At 39.7% G+C, this 15,757-nt stretch overlaps 2 protein-coding genes and 1 long non-coding RNA gene across 3 annotated transcripts in view; 1 reads left to right on the top strand and 2 right to left on the bottom strand.

Annotated features, from left to right (window-relative positions):
* LOC116726052 (uncharacterized) overlaps window positions 1-15,757 on the bottom strand; it is a 591,833-nt gene that overhangs the window by 419,688 nt on the left and 156,388 nt on the right. The window lies entirely within an intron of this gene.
* LOC116725903 (rho GTPase-activating protein 39-like) overlaps window positions 1-15,757 on the bottom strand; it is a 103,627-nt gene that overhangs the window by 54,944 nt on the left and 32,926 nt on the right. The gene's annotated exons all lie outside the window — the stretch shown is intronic.
* Window positions 14-14,459, top strand: LOC116726079 (uncharacterized). Its single transcript, XR_004340539.1, has 3 exons — window positions 14-24; window positions 2,821-2,827; window positions 14,308-14,459. It is a non-coding gene; the product is annotated as an uncharacterized LOC116726079 (long non-coding RNA).

Raw genomic sequence — 15,757 nt, 5'->3', positions numbered from 1 at the left:
CTAATGTCGCCGTCTTTGTGCAGTGTGCTCAGAAGAACTACATTCTTGTTTTTCTTTGGGAGGTAGGAAACTAGAGTGGTGGTGGGTGTGAAGGCAAACTTTGAGGAGAAGACCTCTCTCTCCTTTGACCCAAGCAGTGCAGGTGGGAGCTCAGGCTTGTTCTTTTGAACTGTACCAACCATGGTGATCTTCCTCTTCAGGAGCTGCTGTCCGAGTTCATAAGAGTTGAAGAAATTGTCACATGTCACATTGTGACCCCTCAGTCCCTCTGTCACATCAAGCACAACTCGCAACCCCTGGTTCTTCTCTGGGCATCCACTGGTTGACTTCCCAGTATAGACTTGCATTTTCCAAGCATAGCTTGATTCAGAAGCCACCCATGACTTGATCCCATATTTTGCTGGCTTGCTGGGCATATACTGCCGGAAAGGACAACAACCTTTGGACAAAAGACATTAGCATCAGTGATTAGTATCAGTGTCACAGAAAACAGTCAAAGAAATCAATAGTGAAAATCACTTTTATTACAAATATGAAAACAGATTACCTCTAAATGGAACCAGTTGCTCATCCACTGTTACATCAGGCTCTGGATTGTAGAGGTAGGGCAACCGCTCCACCCACTTGTCCCATACCTCTCTTATGGCTGCAAGTTTGTCTGTCATACGTCTTGCTGGTCTTGATTCACGGTCATCAAATCGCATCAGTCTTGAGTAGGTGTGAAAGAGTTTGACTGGCATTGTGGCTCGGAAAATTGGCCTTCCACTCTCTGCTCACTTCTGCTACTGATTGATCTGAGACACAACTAAAACTTTGTAACATTTTATGGTTTGTAAATAACTCTGTGACCTTGATTTCAACTCCATTTGCCTCACGGGTCATTTTGACCTGAAGACCATCTTTGTACCTTTTTTTGTACAGCTTACATGGAAATGAGAATAAAAGCAACACTGAACTTTTTCTATTGTCTGGGCCAATCTAGGAAAAGTCTTAAAATCTCAAGTTAAAAAAATTACATTTAGGGGATTTTTTGGGGGGGGGGGGGGTTTAACACAGTGGCGGGTCATTTTGACCCGAGGACAACAGGAGGGTTAACATATTTTGATCAAGACGATAAAAGCAAATTACAATTATAAAAGCATAGAAGTGTACATAACCAGCTACATGATGTACAAAAGCAAAACTTGCAAAACTAATTGTTTTGATGTGCAGAAGTGACACAGTAATTTGAAGATTGAACAGGTAGTTTTAAGAATTTCAATTCTGTTCTGAGAGATGCACCCAAACTGAGAAAAGCTGTAAAATATTAATATTTAAATTCTCTTATCTTCAAATCCTTCAACTGTCATGGACCCAGTGACTTTAGTGCAAGTATTTTGGGTGTGAGAGTCAAGAGGTCAAAGGAAAATATTAAATAATATCTCTGATGCCAAGCTTTATACTTCTAAGTATTACCAAAATATTGAAACAAAAGCTAACATGTTCTTCAGAGATTTAACTTGCATGCATGAACATTTCACACTCAAAGTAATTCAAATTAATTATTGAACCAAACTTGGAAAAAGTTGCTTCTGCCATTAACAATAACTTTAAGCACATGTAGTCTGAAGTAGACCAGAAATATAATCTATGCAGCCGTTCCTACAGAAACATTAATGGAAGTGTTGCATCTGTGAAGATTAAATGTTCCATATAGTAAAAATATCTAGCTGCAGTGCATGTACATAAACAGCATGGCTCAGAAACTACACATTTCTTTGTCAGTTGGTTAAAGTTAGCTAACTTCAGTTGAAACCGTGAAAGGGACTCACCTGTGATGTGTTGCCCTTCTCCTCCTGAACGTGCAAAAATAGCAGAAATTTGATTTCAAAGACAGTAGCAGCATCTTGACAAGGACCAGGCCTACTGGGCTCTCAGCACCCTAGTTAGCAACCTTAGTTAGCACAGTGACTTTACTGTGTTGAGTTCAGGACACCACTACAGGAACAGAGTTAAAAGAATCTTGCTGCTGATGCTGAAGGATCAAGCAGCAATGCAAACTAGATAATTATTTGTTTACATGACAAATAACAGTCTCCATTTACTGTAAACCCTACTATTTATCACAATAACAAAATGAAAAACTCTCTAGACCAGGGGTCCCCAAACTACGGCCTGCGTCATTTGGTCTGGCAATGCCGGATCTGGCCCGCCTCCTCATACCAGAGAGCATTCAGTGTATTTTTTCATATATTGTATTTTCTGGTTTGTGGATTTCTCTTCAACCACCAGGGGGCTCTTGAGCAGATGTTAAACTAACTTTCCCTCAAATATATACTAGTCAGTCCCAGTCACCGTTTCACTCACGGTTTTTTCCATTTCCATTCTGGGTAAAAATCTATCTAAAAGCGACCGCGAATGTGTCGTAGTCAGCAACCCCCCACCCCCCCCCCCCCCCCCCCCCCCCCCCCCCCGTCGACAGTTTCAAAGACAGAACAGCCCCCCCCCCCCCCCCCCGCCGACAATAAGTTTCTAAGGTATCTTTCTCCAAAAACTAAGACCGGCCCCCGAGCAGAGAAAGGAACAGCTATGTGGCCCTCGCAGGAAAAAGTTTGGGGACCCCTGCTCTAGACTATTCTCTACTAATAGCACAATATTTAAAACCAAGTGTGGGATTTGTGAAACTTCAATGATGGGTGACTTTACAACTTGTATGATTTTGGATAACACTAGAATTGTTCTTTATTGAAGTTTCACAAATCAGATAAAGGTTTTACAAATCCCACACTTGGTTCTAAATATTCTGATATGAGTTGAGAATAATCTAGTCCAGATTTGAAGAGTCTAGGTGTTGTAGTTTTTTAGCTAGAGTAAATTAAAGATGCTGATTGCAGTGAAAAATTAGGTGGAATTGCCCTTTAGCCATTTCCCAAATTGGAAGCAGCAATTGGAAACCAACTTCAGCTTCATTCAAGCAAGAGGGGCTAACATACAGTTCTCTTAATGTTAATGATCAAATGCTCTCATAAATGATGGTGGCGTTGGCTGTAGGAGTTTGCTTTGCAATCGGTGGATCGCCAGATCGATGCCTGGTCTACTGCTGAGATTTCAGTTTGGTGTATTAAAGGCATTATTAAAAAAGAAACCAAAATATCACACCAGCATTCTGTTCTTTGTAAAAAATTATTTTGCAGTCTTGTTTACGCTTTTACATTGTAGATCTAAACATCAGCAAAATTTGTAATTTTGGCTGATTGCTACTGTTAAGTTTAGGGTAATTAACTGCTGGCAATATTACAATTTTTTAAGAACTTTACAATTACTTATATTTTTACACTATATTTCTGTATTTTCTACATTCGTGACTGTCACAATTATTTAGGATATATGTTTATTCAGTTATGATAATGCCATGTATTTTCTACGGCAGTATAATGCTGTGAATATTCTGGTCAGTAACTGCTGGCATTTTACAATTTTTTACCGTAAATTTACTGACTTTCTTTGCAGTTTCGACTTACGGTAGTTCCATGTAATTTCTACGGTAATGCAATGTTTTTGGATACGACGGTCAAAAACTGTTGGTTTTTTACAGTTTTTTACCGTAAATTTACTGACTTTTTTTACAGTGTAGTCTGAATGGTTTAAAGAGCTGCTTTCAGTGCCGCTCCATCTTAGCCTTAACAGACATAAAAATACAGTAAAAAATAAATTGATTTTCAATCAGTGTTTTGCAGTGGTGGGAAGTAACGAAGTACAAGTACTTCGTTACTGTACTTAAGTACAATTTTCATGTATCTGTACTTTACTTAAGTAGATTTAATAATGGGTACTTTCTACTTTTACTCCACTACATTTTACAGTAAGTATCTGTACTTTCTACTTCACTACATTTCTACAAAAGTGTCGCGTTACTCGTTACATCCAAGTCGCACTGCTCTCTTTTTGTCCGTTAAAATATGAAGTTCAGGGACTTTAAGGTGGCGCCGTAAAATCCAAGCAATAACGTGACTTAGTGTCTGTTGTCACCCATCGCCTCCCCCTTTAAGCTCCAGACATGCGCAGTGGTTTCCTCTGAGCGGGAGAAGATGTCTAACTAATCGATAGTAGCTGCATAAATCATAAGATATGACGACATGTAAAACCAGCAGCGCTTCGCTTTCACAGACGGTGGGACTTTGTCCAACTTTTAGCGTCACTTGGAAGGAAAGCTTAAAGAAAGGTAAGATCTGTGGACGTGATGCTAGCAAAGCTAGCTGTACTGAGACACATGTTGCATCTGCGATGAAAAAAAGTTGTCACTCATGCGCTGAATTATTGTGTGGATTCAGGAACGATCCGATTCTTCTGGACGGATCTTTACTAAGGTTGATGGGACTGAAGCCTCACTGAGAGCCGTTCTTTGTTCTTGTATACACTGCAATAGCTATATATAGCTATATATATTATATAGCTATATATATTATATAGCTATATATATTATATAGCTATATATATATATATATATATATATATATATATATATATATATATATATATATATATATATACACACACACATTTATTTAATTGCCGAATAAGTAAAAGTTGAACGTATGAACACAGAGCATGCTCATTGATTGATTTTGTCTCCTGTCATGGTGGCAAACATGCAGTGGGAGGGAGGATGAGAACAGTCATGGTGCTCCTTCTGCTTGTTGCGCCGTTGGACAGTGTTCATAGTGTTGTTGTAATGTTACAATTACAACTGTAATTGTAACATAGCAATTACAGTTAATTGCTATGTTTCATGGTTTAATGGTGCAGACAGTTGTGGTTTCTGACATAGGCAATATGGGCAACCGCCCAGGGCGTTATTTTTATAGGGATGGCAGGCGACCTCTGCGGATTGTAGCACAGCGATGAAAGCAAAACAGAATGAAATGAGTTGTAATTGATACTGGTTAAATATATTTCAGCTCTAAGTATTTATATCTAGGTGTTTTTATGGAAATGTGGATCTTTCAGATCAATCTGAGAACCAATTTTGATAGGTGCACTTCATTTTATTGTGTCATGTAGCGCAGGGCGCTGGTCTTGGTCTCGTGTTCAGTGGTCTTGACTACAACTCTGCTACGTGGCTCCTCGATTGCATGTCTTCCCCCCCACACCTTCGTTCCATCCCCTTTCAGTTGGATTTCTTTCTAAATAAATGTCACTAATGAAGTTCATGCTACGTTAGGACAGGAAATAAGATGTTTCCATCCCTGAAATTATGATGCATAGAATCACATATCTAAGTCTAAACTCTTACAGAGAATAAACACAATAAGAACATGTTTAATCTGTGACATTGTTTATTAAAATGGCACATTTATGATGTATTCAAATTAAATACTATCGGCACACTTAATGATATTAGCGATTAGGTTATGTATTCAGCAAGTACTTTTACTTTTAATACTTAAGTATTTTTAAAAGCCAGTACTTTTTTACTTTTACTTAAGTAAAATGTTAATGTGGTACTTTGACTTTTACTTGAGTACATTTTTGCCTGTGTATTTGTACTTTTACTTAAGTACATTTTTTGAGTACTTTCTCCACCACTGGTGTTTTGCACCAAACAGTTAATAATAATAAACAAGTTTTCACTGAGGCTCTGTAAGAGCCATATGAATGAAATAAGTAATTATTGATATGACAGGAGCAGCGGATTTGACACTTAGGTGTGTCGACGTGGGAGTGACGTCACCAGGTATGAATGGGAAGGATACTGGCTTTGTGTGTATTAGGAAGCGGTGAGCGGGGCGGTCAGTCCTTGCAAAGTTTGGAGCATGATCATCAAAATGGAATAAATCGATAATTGTGACAGAACAAAGACAGAATTGTGTTTTGCGAGGTTTGGAGTTGATTGATACAAGGACAGATGAGATTCCCCGAGTTAACCCAGTGCGGTCCTTTACCATCATTAGTTTGTCGTGTTTTTAATAATAAAAACTTGTTAATAGTAAAAACTGTTTGGTGCAAAACACTGATTGAAAATCAATTTATTTTTTACTGTATTTTTATGTCTGTTAAGGCTAAGATGGAGCAGCACTGAAAGCAGCTCTTTAAACCATTCAGACTACAAACACAACAGAGACACAATCAAAACTGTCAGATGACTTATTTCCCGCGATAATAACTCAGAAATAGTCCAAATTATAATGTATTTTTATTTCTTTCCTACTTACGGAAGGTTTCTGTTTATATCGTAGGTTTGTGGTGCCTTTCTATCCTAAAGAAAGATATAAAACTTCAGATATTTCACAAAAAAATAGGCTACTAACATTTATGGAAAAACCTCACATAACCATTAAAGCATAAAGTACGGCGCCCACCGTAAGAAAGGCTTACAGTATTCAATTATGCTGCATAACTGACCAGTACAGTATTGTGAGGTAACACAAAAGTTTTGCGAGGGAACGCAAAAGAAAAAAATTCCCCATGTCCCCTAGAGGGCTCCGTACCGTACTACGGGACACAGAAGCAGACTGCGCATTTTTTGGTTTACTTGGTTCGTTCAGTGCCGGTGGATAATATTTGGATAAGTTTTGATTTTTATCTCCTGAATAAGAGGAGGACAGGTGACTGCATTCTGTTTCTATTTTTCCTTCAGTGCGGGTTTGGTAAGTTTCGATTTTTATTTCTTAAATACAAAGACCCAAATAGACAGAGGGTATTTTGTTTGAAATTGAGCATCAATAAAGTGTAAAATGCATTTTGTTACATGCAGAAATAAAATTCTGTGTTCTCTGCAGCAGTTCGTTGATTTCATAAACGCAACATAGTATCGATTTTTGTACGTAGCATATAGGTTTTATATATATGACGTCAAAATGGGTTGTGGCTCCAAGTGCTTTCTTTTCATTGGGAGGCGGTCCCAAATGGCTCTTTGAATAGAAAAGGTTGCCGACCCCTGGCCTAGGTCAACATAGCAGATACTTTTGGTCACTAGTTTTGTTTGTTGCTGCTCTGAAAAAAATATCTAAAATTCTTTATTTTAGATTTATTGAACACCAGTAAGGCTGCACAGTGGCGCAGTTGGTAGAGCTGTTGCCTTACAGCAAGAAGGTCTTGGGTTCGATTCCCGGCCCCTTAGTCTTTCTGCATGGAGTTTGCATCTTCTCCCTGTGCATGGTGGGTTCTCTCCGGGTACCCTGGCTTCCTCCCACAGTCCAAAAACATGACTGTCAAGTTAATTGGTCTCTCTAAATTCTCCCTAGGTGTGAGTGTGTGTGTGCATGGTTGTGTGTCCTGTCTGTCTCCGTTTTGCCCTGTGACAGACTGGCGACCTGTCCAAGCTGTACCCCGCCTCTCACCCGAAACGTTCGCTGGAGATAGTCACCAGCACCCCTCTGACCCCATTAGGGACAAGGGTGTAAGAAAATGGATGAACACCAGTAATGATTTACAAATGAAATATGTTGTAAATGAGAAGATACAAATCACAATTTGGACCAAATTTGTCCAAATTGTTCTTCCTGAAGACCTCACCTGTTTATTAAAACCTCAGTTTTTACTTTATTCATTTTTTTCCTCCATCACTTTATGAAGTAAAATCTTCAGAGATCATGTTAGCATACTATATCATACTATAATTTGATAGAGGCTTGGAGCTTCATTAGAATAATCCTCAAAGAAATAATCAACCTAAAAGTGTTTCTTATAAGGCAAACCTGAATATTTCTATTTGTGCTATATACCATCTTCACTAACAAATCTACTGATATTCAGCCATTTTAACAAATCTCACAAGTGTTCCCTTTACCAAGACACCGTAAGGGTGATTTCACACTTGGTGGTCCGGTAGACTCAGTTCAACTGATGACCAAAATTGCAACATTACACTTTCAGCTGCTGCGGTTTGCTTTCACACTACACTGTCAAGAAAAACCTGTTCACCTCCTCACCTTTGGGGGAGCAGCACCAAGAACTACTGAAGAAACAAAATCATCTTAAGAAGGCACTTAGTGCAACTTCCTTCTTTACAAAATGCAAAAAAAAAAATGGAGTAACGTGAGATTTTAATTGGAGGATTTCTCTTTTTTTGTTGTGCGTTTGTTTCAAGTCCACCTCGCTGCAGCAAACAGAAAGGGTCGGGATGGACCACTGTCAGTCTCATACCTTATTTAGAAATGGGACCAATGCACACACCGGAAGTGAAGGAGGCGCTATTTCCTACAGTATCCGCGGTCCCCCATTTTTATTTTCTTTTGAGATCTGTGATATATCTTCACCTTTAGGAAGGATTCTCACTCTCAGCATGTATTTGAACTTCTCTCTTTTATTTACTTAAGCGTAGCTCACAGTTTTTAACAAATTCTGTAGCTCTCTGTGTACTTCTAAATCTGCTCCTTAGTTGCATCTTTTCGGGCCTGATACTGCCTCTAGTGGCGTGGGGGTGGTAACACAACTAATATAATTATATTACTAAATCAGAATACCACAAAGTCTTTATTATTTATTACACTGCTCAAAAAAATAAAGGGAACACTTAAACAACACAATATAACTCCAAGTAAATCAAACTTCTGTGAAATCAAACTGTCCACTTAGGAAGCAACACTGATTGACAATCAATTTCACCTGCTGTTGTGCAAATGGAATAGACAACAGGTGGAAATTATTGGCAATTAGCAAGACACACTCAATAAAGGAGTGGTTCTGCAGTTGGGACCACAGACCACTTCTCAGTACCTATGCTGTCTGGCTGATGTTTTGGTCAGTTTTGAATGTTGGTGGTGCTTTCACACTCGTGGTAGCATGAGACGGACTCCACAACCCACACAAGTGGCTCAGGTAGTGCAGCTCATCCAGGATGGCACATCAATGCGAGCTGTGGCAAGAAGGTTTGCTGTGTCTGTCAGCGTAGTGTCCAGAGGCTGGAGGCGCTACCAGGAGACAGGCCAGTACACCAGGAGACGTGGAGGAGGCCGTAGGAGGGCAACAACCCAGCAGCAGGACCGCTACCTCCGCCTTTGTGCAAGAAGGAACAGGAGGAGCACTGCCAGAGCCCTGCAAAATGACCTCCAGCAGGCCACAAATGTGCATGTGTCTGCACAAACGGTTAGAAACCGACTCCATGAGGATGGTATGAGGGCCCGACGTCCACAGATGGGGGTTGTGCTCACAGCCCAACACCGTGCAGGACGCTTGGCATTTGCCAGAGAACACCAGGATTGGCAAATTCGCCACTGGCGCCTTGTGCTCTTCACAGATGAAAGCAGGTTCACACTGAGCACATGTGACAGACGTGACAGAGTCTGGAGACGCCGTGGAGAGCGGTCTGCTGCCTGCAACATCCTTCAGCATGACCGGTTTGGCAGTGGGTCAGTAATGGTGTGGGGTGGCATTTCTTTGGAGGGCCGCACAGCCCTCCATGTGCTCACCAGAGGTAGCCTGACTGCCATTAGGTACCGAGATGAGATCCTCAGACCCCTTGTGAGACCATATGCTGGTGCGGTTGGCCCTGGGTTCCTCCTAATGCAGGACAATGCTAGACCTCATGTGGCTGGAGTGTGTCAGCAGTTCCTGCAAGATGAAGGCATTGAAGCTATGGACTGGCCAGCCCGTTCCCCAGACCTGAATCCGATTGAGCACATCTGGGACATCATGTCTCGCTCCATCCACCAACGTCACGTTGCACCACAGACTGTCCAGGAGTTGGCGGATGCTTTAGTCCAGGTCTGGGAGGAGATCCCTCAGGAGACCATCCGCCACCTCATCAGGAGCATGCCCAGGCGTTGTAGGGAGGTCATACAGGCACGTGGAGGCCACACACAATACTGAGCCTCATTTTGACTTGTTTTAAGGACATTACATTAAAGTTGGATCAGCGTGTAGTGTTATTTCACTTTAATTTTGTGTGTGGCTCCAAATCCAGGCCTCCATTGGTTAATAAATTTGATTTCCATTGATGATTTTTGTGTGATTTTGTTGTCAGCACATTCAACTTTGTACAGAACAAAGTATTCAATGAGAATATTTCTTTCATTCAGATCTAGGATGTGTTATTTGAGTGTTCCCTTTATTTTTTTGAGCAGTGTATTAATTCTGGCATTACTGGAACCGTAAAAAATATATTTCCTCACAAAAGAACATACCTTTTCATTTTCTTAAGGATGTAGAGCTAAGTAAATGAGATAAAAAAAAACTGAAAGTGACTCCACTTGATGGCCAACCTGTTGAAACTGTGGCAAATTTTAAATTCCCTGTGTCGTTCCTGGACAGTCAGCTCAACTTTGCTGAAAACACTGTGTCTTTAAGAACTGTTCTCAGAGACTCTATCTTTTAAGAAGACCTAGTGATCTTGAGGTTACCCAACTAAAGCTTGTGTACAACCTCTAGTTAGGTAGAGGTTGTTGAGTTAAAATGTTAAAACTTAACAGTTTTAACTCAACTCAAGTTAAAATAACATTTTAACTCAAGTTTTAACTTTTCATCTCCTCAGCTGGTTTGGTCACATGAGCTACAGACTAACAGACAATCTTTTAAAAAAACTTTCGATGGCAGGTATAACAGCAGGTAAATAGTAGTGAAACAAAAAACAACTCTGTCTCAACTGTTTGCTTAAAGAACATGAAAGACGGCAAGAAATATTTTAGCAGAGAGCATCCATCCTCTTTATTCATCAGTTTTAACCTCTGAGCTCATGAAGGTGTTATTCTGTTCCTCTGGTAACTAAGAAAATCTATTTGAAGTCATTTATTGGCAGTGCAATTATTATTCTTAACCAGTCTAAATGATAACATTTACTGTACCTATAGATTGCTAAGTGTTTTGCTCTATTCACAAATTGTTGATGATGTGATTCTATGAATGTGATTTATTTTATCGTTTTAGAGTCGAAGGAAAATTACCACGTTGATAGACTAAATAGTTTCATCTTATTTTTTCCTATATATAAGACTCAACCAACAAAAAGTCTCTCAGAATAATATACATGGCACCGTAAAAACAAAAATGTGAATTTTTGCTTGTATCTGTTTAACAACCCTGGTTGTAACGACATGGGTTGTTATTCTTCTGTACCTAATTCATTTGTTTGTTATTGACTTTTGATCAATTAAATTTCTTATGTATACATTGTAAACGATATTTTTATTGTTTTTCATCTCCTTATTTCTTTTGTTAGGCCACTAGAGGCAGTATCAGGCCCGAAAAGATGCAACTATGGAGCAGATTTAGAAGTACATAGAAAGCTACAGAATTAGTTAAAAACTGTGAGCTACGCTTAAGTAAATAGAAGAGAGAAGTTAAAATACATGCTGAGAGTGAAAATCCTTCCTAAAGGTGAAGATATATCACAGATTTCAAAAGAAAATATAAATGGGAGGCCACGGATAATATAGGAAATGGCGCCTCCTTCACTTCCGGAGTGCAATGGTCCCATTTCCAAATAAGGTATGAGACTGACAGTGGTCCGTCCCCGCCCCTTTCTGTTTGCTGCAGCGAGGTCCTTCTCGTTTGTTTGGTTGTATTTACCCAGAATGCCTTGCTGTAGTCCACTTCCTGTTTTTTGAGCAGAAGGCCATCTGCATCCACATGTTCATTCAAACAGTGCAAGGGTTCATGTAAATTGAATCAAGAACCTAGGTCTGTGGACAGACCAGAGTTCACTTTTTTGGTCTGCATCAGCGTTTGATTTTGTATTCACGCCTTCCCAAACAAACCAGACTTTCTAGACAAAAACTAGAGTTCAATTAAAGCGGACTAAACAGGGCTGGTGCAAATGCATGTAAATACATTTAAGAGTACTTAAATAGATATTTTGGTTGCAAAAATTGACTTTTTTCACTGGCATGCAGTTTTTTGTATTCAATCTGTTCCTTTTGTGGTCTGTTGAACCATGAAACAGGCTTACATGAAATAAATGTAGTGTTCAGCCTGTTTACATTCTTCTCTGCATACGAGCTGCACACAGCTGGTTTAAAAAGCAGACAATGATTTTCACATCCTCCTTTATAACACGACTCAGTGTTTGTTATAATCTCAGAGTCGCTTACAAGCAGATTGGATGGTTGGATAGTGAAGATAACTGGTATTGATACATCAATATACACAACAGTTTTTACTGCAGAATAATTTGTGAACATCATTCCTAGTGACCCCTGTGCTAACCCTCAGTTAGCACGAGGGTTGTCTATACACCACAACCCTCTGGAAGCTGCAGGGAAATTAGGACGTTCCTGTCCCATCTGATTTACTTTTGGTTGCTCCCACTTGTTTGCATTAGACACATATTTCCCCTTTAGGATGCAAGCAGCCCATGGTGCTTTGAAACCCTCTTTTCAACCCTCATTCGCACTCAGGAATGCATACACATTTATACACCAATACACAGATGGGTAGGCAGTTCGGGGTTAAGTGCCTTGCCCGGGGGCACATTGACATGCGGCAGGAGGAAGCCGGAATAAAACCTACAACCCTCCAATCACAAGATGACTACTCTACCCAATGAACCACAGTCACCCCACAAATCAGACAGATCCCTGTCTCCAAAGACAAGCAACATCTTTCTTATTGGGAACATGCCAGATTAGCAGAGATCTAAATACAAGAACTGATTCCTATTGGACAACGAATGATTACCGCTGTGGCTCAGACGCTTAATTCACTGAGTGAGATGTTATGATCCACTCTGACTTTAGCTGTATCGACAGTGTAGCTCCAGAGGCCACTGACAGATGATGGAATCTCTGCTAAACGAGTCTATAAGAATATTCAAACACACAGTAATGTGAATGACCTTATCTCTTTATGGCAACTTCTTCACCATTTGTTTTTTTTTCATCCAGGAGCTACGGTGGCCCTGAGGTGCAAAGCACAACAACATTAACGAAGCACAATTACAAATTCAAAAACACAACAACATTAACGAAAACACAACGACATTAACGAAAACACAACGACATTAACGAAAACACAACAACATTAATGAAAACACAACGGAAAAGGTATGTCCCAGTGGGAGACCTAAGAAATCGCTGATTGGACTACAGCTCGTTTTACTTTTGAACCGGAAGTTATTCTGGCTACAACGTGTTTTTTAATAACATGAATGTTCTCGGTGATCCAAACCTTACTACTGCTATTCGAGAGTCTTTTGACTCAGGACATACATATGAGGTGATACTGGACATGCTTCGGACCAACCACAAAGTGTCAGTTAGTATGCGTTCACTAAAGACTTATTTAAAAGAAGCGGGGCTACATAGAAGAGGCAACTACTCTCCACTTCGGGAAGTGAGGCGTGCCATTACGGCCGAGCTGAGAGGACCAGGGCAATTATTTGGCTATCGGACCATGTGGCAAGTTCTCAAACAAAAACACAACCTGTGTGTCAAACGTGATGTTGTAATGAGACTGCTGAGGCAGCTGAACCCTCAAGGCATCGCTCTGAGGACTCGCAGGAGATTTACAAGGCGCACCTATCACTCTATGGGGCCCAATTACATATGGCATGTAGACGGCTACGACAAACTGAAGCCATTCGGCTTGGCCATCTCAGGATGCATTGATGGATTTTCGAGAAGAATGATGTGGCTTGTTTGTGGGGCAACAAACAACAATCCTGCTGTCATTGCCCAGCATTATATAAACTGTGTCAAGAGTCTTGGAGTGATACCAATGAGACTACAAACAGACCTTGGCACAGAGAACGGGACTGTGGCAGCAATACAGTGTACCCTCCGCCATGCGCATACGGATTATTATGCTGGGTCATCAAGCCACAGTTACGGATCATCCACAGGGAATCAACGCATCGAGTCATGGTGGTCTTTTTTCAGAAGAGGAAGGTGGGTACATATCTGTGTTTTTCAGATGTCAAGTACAGCGAAAGCTGATCACGGTCTGAAATCCGTGGAAGCATACAGTCTTAAGTTTAAAAAGGATTTGTAAAGTAGGTCCAAACTCTTCGTGTGAAAAACAAGGTTCTGGTGACTTTAGTAACATACAGTACACGTAAGCTCTATGTTAGTTAAGCAAATTTTGCAGGTTCTGCAGTAAGTACTACAATACATATTTGTGATATTAATTTTAGTATTACACACAAATGGGTAGAGTACTCAAAAATCGTTATGGAGTAATAGACGTTACATACTTTTACTGTTTATAAATAAGGGATGAGGTGAAAGCTACTTCTAAGCTTATGGTTTGTTTATTGTTGTCATGGCAACTCCATAGGAAGTGCCTATGGAGTTGGCAGTCACATAGCTGTCGTTTTGCCAGTTAACATGCCATATTGAATTAGTTTCAAACATTTATTTTCATAAGGCTTTAGCAAATATTTTGTTTCCAAATTAGAATTTTTCATTGTTTGGTTACAGATGCTATACAAATTTTTAGTTTGTACGTGGAAAATTAGGATGCGATATTCAGTTTGACATAGATTTAGAGCATGCTTTCAATGTTATGGACATGGAGAAAGACAGACAATCTTTTAATCATTTTAATATTCCAAAAATCTCTGGAATAACCACAGGATCCGGCCAAGCAGACTTGCATCATGTCCTGGGGGGATTCCAAACGAACTCTATCTCTTGCCTCACAGGTAATTGACATCTTCACAAATAGAAATAATGTTTGACATTACATAATAATGCAGAAGTGCTGTTAGCACAAGTTAGGACATCTGTTATCTATGTACAAGTAACCTATAGCTGTTAATGTATAGTGTATCACAAAAGTAAGTACACCCCTCACATTTCTGCAGGTATTCAAGTATATGGGATGACACCAACAAAATGACACTTTGACACAATGAAAAGTAGTCTGATTACAGCTTATATAACAGTGTAAATTTATTCTTCCCACAAAATAACTCTATGTAAAGGCATTGATGGAAATGTATACCATATACTGTTTTTTAGATTAGCCTACCATTATGTAATCCATAATAACCACATAAAAACATGACTGCATGGTAGTATAGATTTGGTACATTTCAAGATTTCTTAGTCTGAGTATTTCAGTTGTCAACTCTTGTGTCCCTGGATACCATTGGATTACAAACAATGTTTCTTGGTTAGGCGAAAAGGATTCATGTTATTTTGTTTTAACAAGCTCTGGTGACCTGAGTTGGTCAGATTCAAAACTTGGCTTAAATGAAAGCTGAGTGTATCCCCTTTTAAGATGATACAAAAAACTATATTATGGACATATTAGAAATGCCCGGACCGTGAGCCTAAACCAGACATACACCACTCTAAAAAAAAATACAGAATTTGCCCTAACGGATTGTTGACTTCATGAGCTGATGTCCCTTTCAAAGCTATCACTTTGAAAAGGACATCATATTATCTAATCTTTTCAGAAATTATGGCAAGGCTTTGCCACCCAGAAATGGAGAACAACATGGACCCATGGAGCAACCATCACAAAATTAGCTGAATGCCAACAGCATTAGAACAAGACTGCCAAGAAATCTCTTCTTTCAGTTTCAGTAGCATCCGAATCCCGGAGCATTTTGTATTCCAAAGTCCATGTTAGCCCTAAAAGCAGCGTAAGATTCCAAAAGTGGCAGTTTCAGTGTATTTGCACAGGTGTTTGCAACAGGAAAGGGTGAATCACTCAAAAACTCAAGATGTGGGGATGGCATCATGCCTGCTGGTGGAATCGCTGTCAGACCTGTAGCAAACATCAGGACTTCCTCTAGACATACAGCAGTGTTTTTCTCTGAAAAATTAAAAACAATGTAGTTAATAGATAATGCATTGCACAAATGATTTATTTTTATGTATGCTTTCCTCCTAAT

Source organism: Xiphophorus hellerii, chromosome 9 (genome assembly GCF_003331165.1).
Source record: "Xiphophorus hellerii strain 12219 chromosome 9, Xiphophorus_hellerii-4.1, whole genome shotgun sequence".
In the NCBI taxonomy this organism is placed as follows: Eukaryota; Metazoa; Chordata; class Actinopteri; order Cyprinodontiformes; family Poeciliidae; genus Xiphophorus; species Xiphophorus hellerii.
Note: the sequence above shows the minus strand (reverse complement) of the source record. Positions and strands in the feature narration are given on the sequence as shown.